General features: G+C 42.4%; 1 long non-coding RNA gene across 1 annotated transcript in view; it reads right to left on the minus strand.

Annotated features, from left to right (window-relative positions):
• Positions 1-6,598: 6,598 nt before the first annotated feature.
• LOC106725717 overlaps positions 6,599-10,563 on the minus strand; it is a 53,295-nt gene continuing 49,330 nt past the window's right edge. Inside the window, exon 3 of the long non-coding RNA XR_001361640.1 lies at positions 6,599-6,717. This is a non-coding gene — a long non-coding RNA (uncharacterized LOC106725717). The remainder of the gene's footprint in view (positions 6,718-10,563) is intronic.

The following is a 10,563-nucleotide window of genomic DNA, read 5'->3' on the forward strand; positions in this document are numbered from 1 at the left end:
ATGTGCCCGCAACCAAGGTACATGCCCCTGACCGGAATCAAACCAGGGACCCTCCAGTCCACAGGCCGACACTCTATCCACTGAGCCAAACCAGCCAGGGCGTAACTAGTTGGCTACTATTGTGACTTAACACGTCTCAGTAACAAAGCAATGGGAGAATGCTTTTCCCGCCCCCAGTAATCTAGAGGTTCCAACAAATATCAGGGGACATAAATCAGCACGAAGTCTTAAAAGTGGCTGGTCTGACAAGATGGAGCCAGTGTAATGTGGCTTTTCTTATTAGCGTGGCTATAAAGTTGGCTATTAACTTAGCACTTAATTGGATCCTCCTACAGTGGAATCACAAGAGCATTTAGTCCTGCAGGCTAGAGAACATGTTGTACCTGTTGAATAGTGTTTAAGGTGCTTTAAAAGTCTGGTTATAATTGAGTAATGACTAAACACGATTTTATTATATCGGACTTTTAGAGGTGGTAGGCGCGGTGTGCACCCACCCACACAGAACTGTGTCTGGAGCTCTGCGTCTGAGCCCCAGCTCCACCAGCTACAAACTGCAAGGCTTTGGTCGTGTATTTTTACCTCTGTGAGCCTCAGTTTCTTCATCTGTTTAATGAGAATCATCCTTACTTCGCAGAATTAAAGCATTAAGTTAAACCATGCACAGAGAAGAGCTTTGGAGACTTAAGTACTGTACACACATTAGTGACAATGTTACAATTACCGAGCCTAACCATCATATTTTACCAATGAGGAAATCAAGAAGCTAAGTGATTTGGCTAAGGACCTGTGGGGGCAGAGTTAGATAAGATTTCTAAGGCCCCTTTTCTTGGCAGTGTATCCATCAGTCCTATCTTTTGACATTTGATAAACTAAGGTCTCTATCTATGACTCACTTACATAATTTATTATCCAGCTATAAAAGGACATTAAAATTTAACTTTAAGTTTATTAGAAGCTAGATTTACTTGCCATAATATGTGTATATGCATTACTGAACTTCCAGCTAAAACTATAGCTAGGTTAGTCCCTGAAGGAAAAAGATGTTTGTTTATATTTTGCTTGTCAGTGCTTGGCTAAAACTTCTATTTTTGTAAGAGTCACATGGGATCATCTAAACCCTAAATCTAATTATAAGGAAGAATCTACAAAACAAATTCAAACCTTGTATGAAAGCCAAAACTTTCATTATATTTTCAGTCCTCATAAAGTAATTTTTTTCACCTTCATCCTAACATATATTTTGAACCTGTAATTTTACCATTAATATAAAAAGGACCAGTCATGGCCTCAGAGATATCTTATCCTAATATAATTTTTGTCTCAATATATTCATGTATCAATAATGTGTCAATGAAAATAGCATTATTTCTATCTAAAGGCATGTTTTTGTTTTAAATAAGGCTATTCTGAGTTTTCCTTATACTTAAAATTTATGATGGATTTGGATTAGATAATAACTAGAAGTTGCTTACACCTCTAAGCTCCAATGGTGTAGAATTCATCAGTACTTATTTTTCCACCTATAGTCATGTGGAGATTTAGGGCTAGTTTCTTTCCCATAGAAAAAAATACACAGGGGCATATTCAAACTTGAGGCCTTATTAAGGAATGTCTCTCAAAGTCTTTGAGTTTATAGTAGTTTAAACTGACAGCGTTCCACAATGAAGAATGCAGGGAATATATGTACCTAAAGATTTGGGCTCGTGTCCTGGCAGATCTTGAGCAAGATATCAAGCCTCTAAATCTCAGTTTTCTAATCTTTGGAATGGAGTTTTTTCAACAGGATGCCCAGACATTGTAAGATTTTAAAAGGTGAGGAAAAGCTATTGTTTCAGTCTAGAACAGCGGTTCTCAACCTGTGGGTCGCGACCCCTTTGGCGGTCGAACGACCCTTTCACAGGGGTCGCCTAAGACCATCCTGCATATCAGATATTTACATTACGATTCATAACAGTAGCAACATTACAGTTATGAAGTAGCAACGAAAATAATTTTATGGTTGGGTCACAACATGAGGAACATTAGAGGGCCAGAAGTTGAGAACCACTGGAAGAGGCAAAAAATTGACTACTCATCGATGTCACCGTTTGTTCTGATGAAATGAACCCTTTATAAAAAGTGAAACTCACAGTTTCCTGGGTCATGGAGAGCACTTTGAGGAAACCTACATGCAGATGTTCTCAGCGGAGAACTGGACGAGGTGTTCTCGTTAGTAACATAGTTGTTGACTTCTGAGATTGTGCTTCATCCCTTCCTGCTGTGTCTCTTCTGAGGTGGAGGTAATGTCTCTTGTCTTTCTACATGAATCTAAACCAATTAAAGCAGCCTCTTGCTTGTACCTTTAAAAAAAAGCGGGGGGGGTGGGGTATTCTTGCCAGAGAAACTACTATCTAGAAATCTGAAACGGAGGCCCTAGAGACTACAAGGGTGTTCACATCTAGAAAGTAAGGACAATGAAACTCACCTTGGAATGTGGTTGTGGGAATTAAGTAAGCTAATGCACGTAAGGCTCTGGCACATAACAGATACGCGATCGTGGTAGATATTATGAATATAGCCAGTATTGTTTTCCTAAGCCCTACCGTGGTCTCTTTCTCTGGCAGACATCAGAAGCGGCAGAAAGCAGGACAGCTCTCAGCTCTCCGTGGGCAGCCCTGTGCAGGTGCTGTCCTTCGGTCCCACCTTCCCCCTGGGGCATGCACCTGCAACCCCTGGGCAGGGCTCTGGGAGGCATCTGGACATGGTTAACAGCAGTGGTGAGAACCAAAAGCGGTCTGTACACTCAGCATTCTCTCAGGGCTGGCTCAGGGAGGCATGTCACCTGGAGTTCAGCAGAAATGTACGCAGGGGACATTCCCTCGGGCCCTCGTTTAAACAGGCTTGCGTTCACTTACTGAAGCTTCAAACAGAAGAGCTTCAGCAACAGGAGGCAAAGGTATACTGCTACCAGGGAGCATGCCCAGGGAGGTGCTATCTTGATTTGTACTCTCTGATTGTTTTAACCTCAGTAAATATTCTGCCGTTTAAGTAAATGACAACTAGAGTAGGAGCATGAACACAATGCTGGGCCCCATCTTCCAAGGGCTTACGAGATGTGAGTCATGGAGGAATTGGGGTAATGGGAGCACATGGGAGTTTCCTCCGGTTATTCATATAAGGAAATAGTAATCAAGGTGACCCTCAAAGTACAAAGGGACAGCAGGTGCAACTAGCCGTCCGGAGGAGTGGGCCATGCAATGGAATAGTCAGGCAGCTTGGGGTACCCATGATCATAAATTTAAATGGAGTCCAGTGGCATGGTTGTATTTTTTCAACCAACGTTTTTACAGGTGAAATAGTCAGAGCTTGTTTTTTTTTGTTTTGTTAGTTGTTTGTTGTTGTTAATCCTCACCCGAGGATATTTTTTCCCATAGAGAGAGTGGAAGGGAAAGGGAGAGACAGAGAGAGAGAGAAACATTGATATGAGAGAGACACATCGATTAGTTCCCTCCGGCATGCACCCTAACAGGAGCTGGGGGTGGAGCCTGCCACCAAAGTCTGTACCCTTAATCAGAATCAAACCCAGGACCCTTCAGTCCACAGGCCGACACTCTAACCACTGAGCAAACTGGCTAGGGCTAGACAGAGCTTGTTTTAATTGGAGTTAGTACTTTGGCAGGCAAATACTATAGAAGGAAAGAGGGGCAACAAAACGGGGTGTATTCGAGGACCATGAATTGAAGTTGCCTAAGGAGGGAAGTAAAGGTATAATGGGGGGTAGAAATTCTTTAAGCAAATATCAGCATTGCAATTTTTTTTAAGTATTTAAGAGTGGGTCACCTCCTTGCTGTTTTCTCACTTTATCTTCATTTCCACTTTTCTCCTTCATTTTCCCCACAGTTTAAATAGTAAGTTCACGAGGTGTTGCTACTTGCTTTGCTGAGGGGAAAAAACAACAACACCTTTTAAGAGCAGATTCTTGTACTTCTAGCAAAGAAGGAGTTAAATGGTGTTCTTTGGAAGTCCTTTAACATTATCCAGATTTGGCTGAGAGATAGGATTATGCTGATGTCCTTTATTTTTCTCCTTAATTTACAAAGAGCTCTCTTATCTCAGACATTTTGGTGCTTTGTTGGAATTTTCAATTCTGCCGTGCAGCCTATTACGGAGTATTTTTCAGGAGAGCTGCAATCTGACCTTTAAATTGGGGCAGGATTCCAGCAAAATAGAGGCCTCCGGGCCAGAGCTTCTGCTCAGGTTGCTAACAGGAACGCACGCCCATCAGGTCGGCTGCGACATGGTGTCAGTTTGTCGTGCTGGTTCTTTCACCCACCTGAAAACTCTTAGGATGATTGCTTGCCAAATGCAGTGACAGGGCGGCCCGTTTATATTCAGTGAGCTCCTTGCTCAGAATGTTTGCCCTGGTGGATCTGAGGCGCTGTAAAGGAGGACAAGCAGTTCACGTCGGCACAGAAAGGAGGGAGACTAGGATCTGCCAGATTGTTGAAATCACAAAAATGACCCACTAATACGTCTACCATTCCTGACTTGCTGAGGGGACCTTGAGTGGCCTCCACGCCCATCTTTCTGCCTCTACACAGGACCACAGCAAAGCTGTTCTAGACAGAGAGCTTCCTGCCCACTGGGAAATCAGGTCGAGTACTCTGTCAATGTCTCAGGAATGTTTTAAATTTCAGCACATTTATCTCATATTTATCTTTAAGCACATTTACTCTTTCACACTTTTACTTATTCTTTGGACTATTAAGGGATATTCCCAATTTGGACAATAATTCACGGCTTGATGCTATAACAAACATGCCTAATTTTTAAATTATCTGATTACCACCAGAAAAATTAATTACAATAATGTAGGGCTTAAGTCCTGACTCTTGGGTTTTTTAAATTTGTGAAAAGCATAGCCTGTATGACCTAAATCTCCCCGAGTTCAACCTCCTCATCTCTCCTGGCGCTATGGAATGGCCAACAGAGGAACAGAGCTGAGGTTCCAAATCCCAATTCTGCTGTTACAAGCTGCATCTCCACAGTTCCATCATTCTTTTTTAAAAAAATATATTTTTATTTATTTCAGAGAGGAAGGGAGAGGGAGAGATAGAAACATCAATGATGAGAAAGAATCACCGATTAGCTGCCTCCTGCACGTTCCCTACTGGGAATCGAGCCCACAATCCAGGCATGTGCCCTTGACTGGAATCAAACCTAGGACCCTTCAGTCCGCAGGCCAACGCTCTATCCACTGAGCCAAACCAGCTGGGGCCACAGTTCTATCATTCTTAATGGAAAGCCCCAGTTTCTTCATCTACAAAATGTGAAGAAGCATACAGATGCTCCAAATAATTCAGGTAACAAATGTGAAAAGCATTTTATAAATGATAAATATTATAAAAGTGTGTCTATTTTCAGGGTTAACTCCCAAGTACCCCATGCTAGCTTGTTTGGGATCCACCCCTTTGCTCTTTTCTTTCTTTGCCCAACTTCCCCTCTCTGTTCCTTAGGGCCCAACTATCCTCCATGAAATGTTACTGCAACAGAAATTTCAGATCCTTCACAAAAACTACAACTACAGTTGAATCTTGAACAATAGAGGCTTGAACTGCGCGGTCCACTTATATGTGGATTTTTTTTTCTATAAATATCTGTATGGCCCTAGCTGGTTTGGTTCAGTGGATACAGTGTTGTTAATCCTCACCCGAGGATATTTTTTCCCATAGAGAGAGTGGAAGGGAGAGGGAGAGACAGAGAGAGAGAAACATTGATATGAGAGAGACACATCGATTAGTTCCCTCCGGCATGCACCCTAACAGGAGCTGGGGGTGGAGCCTGCCACCAAAGTCTGTACCCTTAATCAGAATCAAACCCAGGACCCTTCAGTCCACAGGCCGACACTCTAACCACTGAGCAAACTGGCTAGGGCTAGACAGAGCTTGTTTTAATTGGAGTTAGTACTTTGGCAGGCAAATACTATAGAAGGAAAGAGGGGCAACAAAACGGGGTGTATTCGAGGACCATGAATTGAAGTTGCCTAAGGAGGGAAGTAAAGGTATAATGGGGGGTAGAAATTCTTTAAGCAAATATCAGCATTGCAATTTTTTTTAAGTATTTAAGAGTGGGTCACCTCCTTGCTGTTTTCTCACTTTATCTTCATTTCCACTTTTCTCCTTCATTTTCCCCACAGTTTAAATAGTAAGTTCACGAGGTGTTGCTACTTGCTTTGCTGAGGGGAAAAAACAACAACACCTTTTAAGAGCAGATTCTTGTACTTCTAGCAAAGAAGGAGTTAAATGGTGTTCTTTGGAAGTCCTTTAACATTATCCAGATTTGGCTGAGAGATAGGATTATGCTGATGTCCTTTATTTTTCTCCTTAATTTACAAAGAGCTCTCTTATCTCAGACATTTTGGTGCTTTGTTGGAATTTTCAATTCTGCCGTGCAGCCTATTACGGAGTATTTTTCAGGAGAGCTGCAATCTGACCTTTAAATTGGGGCAGGATTCCAGCAAAATAGAGGCCTCCGGGCCAGAGCTTCTGCTCAGGTTGCTAACAGGAACGCACGCCCATCAGGTCGGCTGCAGAGGCCATGGTGTCAGTTTGTCGTGCTGGTTCTTTCACCCACCTGAAAACTCTTAGGATGATTGCTTGCCAAATGCAGTGACAGGGCGGCCCGTTTATATTCAGTGAGCTCCTTGCTCAGAATGTTTGCCCTGGTGGATCTGAGGCGCTGTAAAGGAGAACAAGCAGTTCACATCGGCACAGAAAGGAGGGAGACTAGGATCTGCCAGATTGTTGAAATCACAAAAATGACCCACTACTACGTCTACCATTCCTGACTTGCTGAGGGGACCTTGAGTGGCCTCCACGCCCATCTTTCTGCCTCTACACAGGACCACAGCAAAGCTGTTCTAGACAGAGAGCTTCCTGCCCACTGGGAAATCAGGTCGAGTACTCTGTCAATGTCTCAGGAATGTTTTAAATTTCAGCACATTTAGCTCATATTTATCTTTAAGCACATTTACTCTTTCACACTTTTACTTATTCTTTGGACTATTAAGGGATATTCCCAATTTGGACAATAATTCACTGCTTGATGCTATAACAAACATGCCTAATTTTTAAATTATCTGATTACCACAAGAAAAATTAATTACAATAATGTAGGGCTTAAGTCTTGACTCTTGGGTTTTTTAAATTTGTGAAAAGCATAGCCTGTATGACCTGATTCTCCGCGCGCGTTCAACCTCCTCATCTCTCCTGGCGCTATGGAATGGCCAACAGAGGAACAGAGCTGAGGTTCCAAATCCCAATTCTGCTGTTACAAGCTGCATCTCCACAGTTCCATCATTCTTTTTTTTTTTTTTTAATATATTCTTATTTATTTCAGAGAGGAAGGGAGAGGGAGAGATAGAAACATCAATGATGAGAAAGAATCACCGATTAGCTGCCTCCTGCACGTTCACTACTGGGAATCGAGCCCACAATCCAGGCATGTGCCCTTGACTGGAATCAAACCTAGGACCCTTCAGTCCGCAGGCCAACGCTCTATCCACTGAGCCAAACCAGCTGGGGCCACAGTTCTATCATTCTTAATGGAAAGCCCCAGTTTCTTCATCTACAACATGTGAAGAAGCATACGGATGCTCCAAATAATTCAGGTAACAAATGTGACAAGCATTTTATAAATGATAAATATTATAAAAGTGTGTCTATTTTCAGGGTTAAGCCCATGCTAGCTTGTTTGGGACCCACCCCTTTGCTCTTTTCTTTCTTTGCCCAACTTCCCCTCTCTGTTCCTTAGGGCCCAACTATCCTCCATAAAATGTTACTGCAACAGAAATTTCAGATCCTTCACAAAAACTACAACTACAGTTGAATCTTGAACAATAGAGGCTTGAACTGCGCGGTCCACTTATATGTGGATTTTTTTTTCTATAAATATCTGTATGGCCCTAGCTGGTTTGGTTCAGTGGATACAGCATTGGCCTGCGAACTGAAGGGTCCCGGGTTCAATTCTGGTCAAGGGCACATGCTGGGGTTGTGGGTTCCATCCCCAGTGTGGGGCGTGCATTAGGCAGCCAATCAATGATTCTCTCTCATCATTGACGTTTCTATCTCCCTCTCCCTTCCTCTTTGAAATCAATAAAAACATATTTAAACAAATAAAAAGAAACCAATTTTTTTAAAAATCAAATAAATACCTGTATGGTTTTTGATCTGTGGTAGTGAGTTCATGAATGCAGAGGGATGACCATATACATTGATCTATGCCATTTTATGTAGGGGACTTGAGCACCCGCTGATTTTATTATCTGTGGTAGTCCTGGAACCAATCTTAAGTTCAGGGGGAGTCAAAAATTAGATACAGATTTTCAACTGCATGGGGGTTGGTGCCCCTAACCTCCACATTGTTCAAGGGTCAACTGGATAGCCAAAGAAGAAATTATACAGGCACCTTCTTCCTGCTAAACACACTTCTTAGGGGGTACTATAAGGCTGGGCAAAGGAGGAAAGAGGTAAGAAAAGGCAGGTTGCCCTGACTGGTTTGGTCAGTGGATAGAGCGTCGGCCTGCGCACTGAAGGGTCCCAGGTTCGATTCCGGTCAAGGGCATGTACCTTGGTTGCGGGCACATCCCCAGTGGGGGGTGTGCAGGAGGCAGCTGATCGATGTTTCTCTCTCATCGATGTTTCTAACTCTCTATTCCTCTCCCTTCCTCTCTGTGAAAAATCAATAAAAAAACATATTTTAAAAAAGAAAAGAAAAAGGAAAGGCAGGTTGGAGATGCCAGTGACAAGAGAGCAGGAGACAGGAGAAGAAAGAGCACAGGGGGACCAAAGAATCCACTAAAGAGGGAGAAGCCCAGGACTCACATCACCCCCAAGCCTCTGAACCCGGCAAGGAAAAGGAAGGGCGTAGACAGCAGGATTCCAACAAACCATGAAAGTATATCAAAAGAAGTTTATACACAAAAGAGCAAAGGAAGCACAAGAGAAGAAAATTCTTTTCAGGGAGGGGAGTATCCGGTGGCTGTTGCAGGTAGGCACTGTCATAAACTGAAGTTACAGTGTAAACTGCTGAGAATAGTTTAATGAGAGAATGTGATTCCTACATCCAATTACTAGAAGGAAAGTATAAATCACTTGTTATATTTGTATTGCAGATAAAATTCTATTATGACCAATAAAATATAGAAGAGAGACTTGCTTAAAATGTGGTTAGGATTCATGCTTTTACGCTCTATCCATGTGATGGAGAGAATGTAGGAGATAAACTTGGAGCAATACTCATTCCCCTCTGCATGTTTCCCACCCTCAAGGAATCAAGTGGTACTCGGCAATAATCTGGAACAGGAAGACAGGTGTGATGGACACCAGGTGTGGGAATTGGAAGAATGAAGGAATTGGAGGAGGAACCACCACTAAGGAATGAACTGAGATACACAGAGGGACTAGAGTGGCCTAGATGGAGCAGCAATTCTCTTAGGGACTAGCCTCTTCCTAGTGGAATTTCTTGAGAAAGGAAACTGTTAATGTCCAAGTCTACCTTGTAATTAAAGGGAGCTAACAAGCCCATTTGCAGACCTGGGTCCCATCATCACCCAATCCTCAATCTCTCCTGACCTGTATATAATGTGTCTTTCTCTCAGCCTGGGTAAAGACAGTAGCAGACCATAGTATAGAAACCAACATTAGGGGTAGCAACCAGGATAGTGAGCTAAGGTTGAGAGAATTATATTTTGCATCTTCAAACTCCACAATGAACAAAACCACAGAGGTAAAATATTTGTTTCACATTCCAAAAGGATCCTATGACTCATGTAATTCCTTTTCCTTGACTGGTCCTTCTCTTTCTGATCACTTCCATCTCATCTCAGGCAAACCTAACCTTTGTTACCCTACCGTGAGCACAGGATGGGTTTCCCATAGGGTGGTGTTTTGAGATTCACCAAGTTAATTTCATTCCTGCTTTGGCTGCTCTGAAATCAGCCACTTTATGCAAAATTGAATGTAAGTGCTGTATTTATTTTATTTAATTTATTTTTTAAATTCTTTATTGTTGAACGGATTACACATGTCTCCTTTTTCCTCCATTGACCTCTCCCAGCCAGCCTGCCCGGCACAGGTCCTCACCCCCCTACTGTCTGTGTCCACTGGTTATGCTTATATTTATGCATACAAGTCCTTTGGTTGATCTCTTAACTACCCTCCCCACCCTCCCCCGTCTTTTCTTTGTGGTTTGATGGTCTGTTCAATGCTTCTATGTCTCTGGATCTATTTTTCTTCATCAATTTATGTTGTTCATTATATTCCACAAATGAATGAGATCATATGATATTTATCTTTCTCTGAATGGCTTGTTTCACTTAGCATAATGCTCTTCAGGTCCATCCATGCTGTTGCAAATGGTAAGAGTTCTTTCTTTTTTACAGCAGCATAGTATTCCATTGTGTAGATGCACCATTGTTTTTCAATCCACTCATCTGCTGATGGGCACTTAGGCTGTTTCCAAATCTTAGCTATTGTAAATTGTGCTGCTATGAACATAGGGGTGCATATATTCTTTCTGATTGGT

The sequence above is a fragment of the Myotis brandtii genome, unplaced genomic scaffold, assembly GCF_000412655.1.
Source record: "Myotis brandtii unplaced genomic scaffold, ASM41265v1 scaffold182, whole genome shotgun sequence".
Classification (NCBI taxonomy): domain Eukaryota; kingdom Metazoa; phylum Chordata; class Mammalia; order Chiroptera; family Vespertilionidae; genus Myotis; species Myotis brandtii.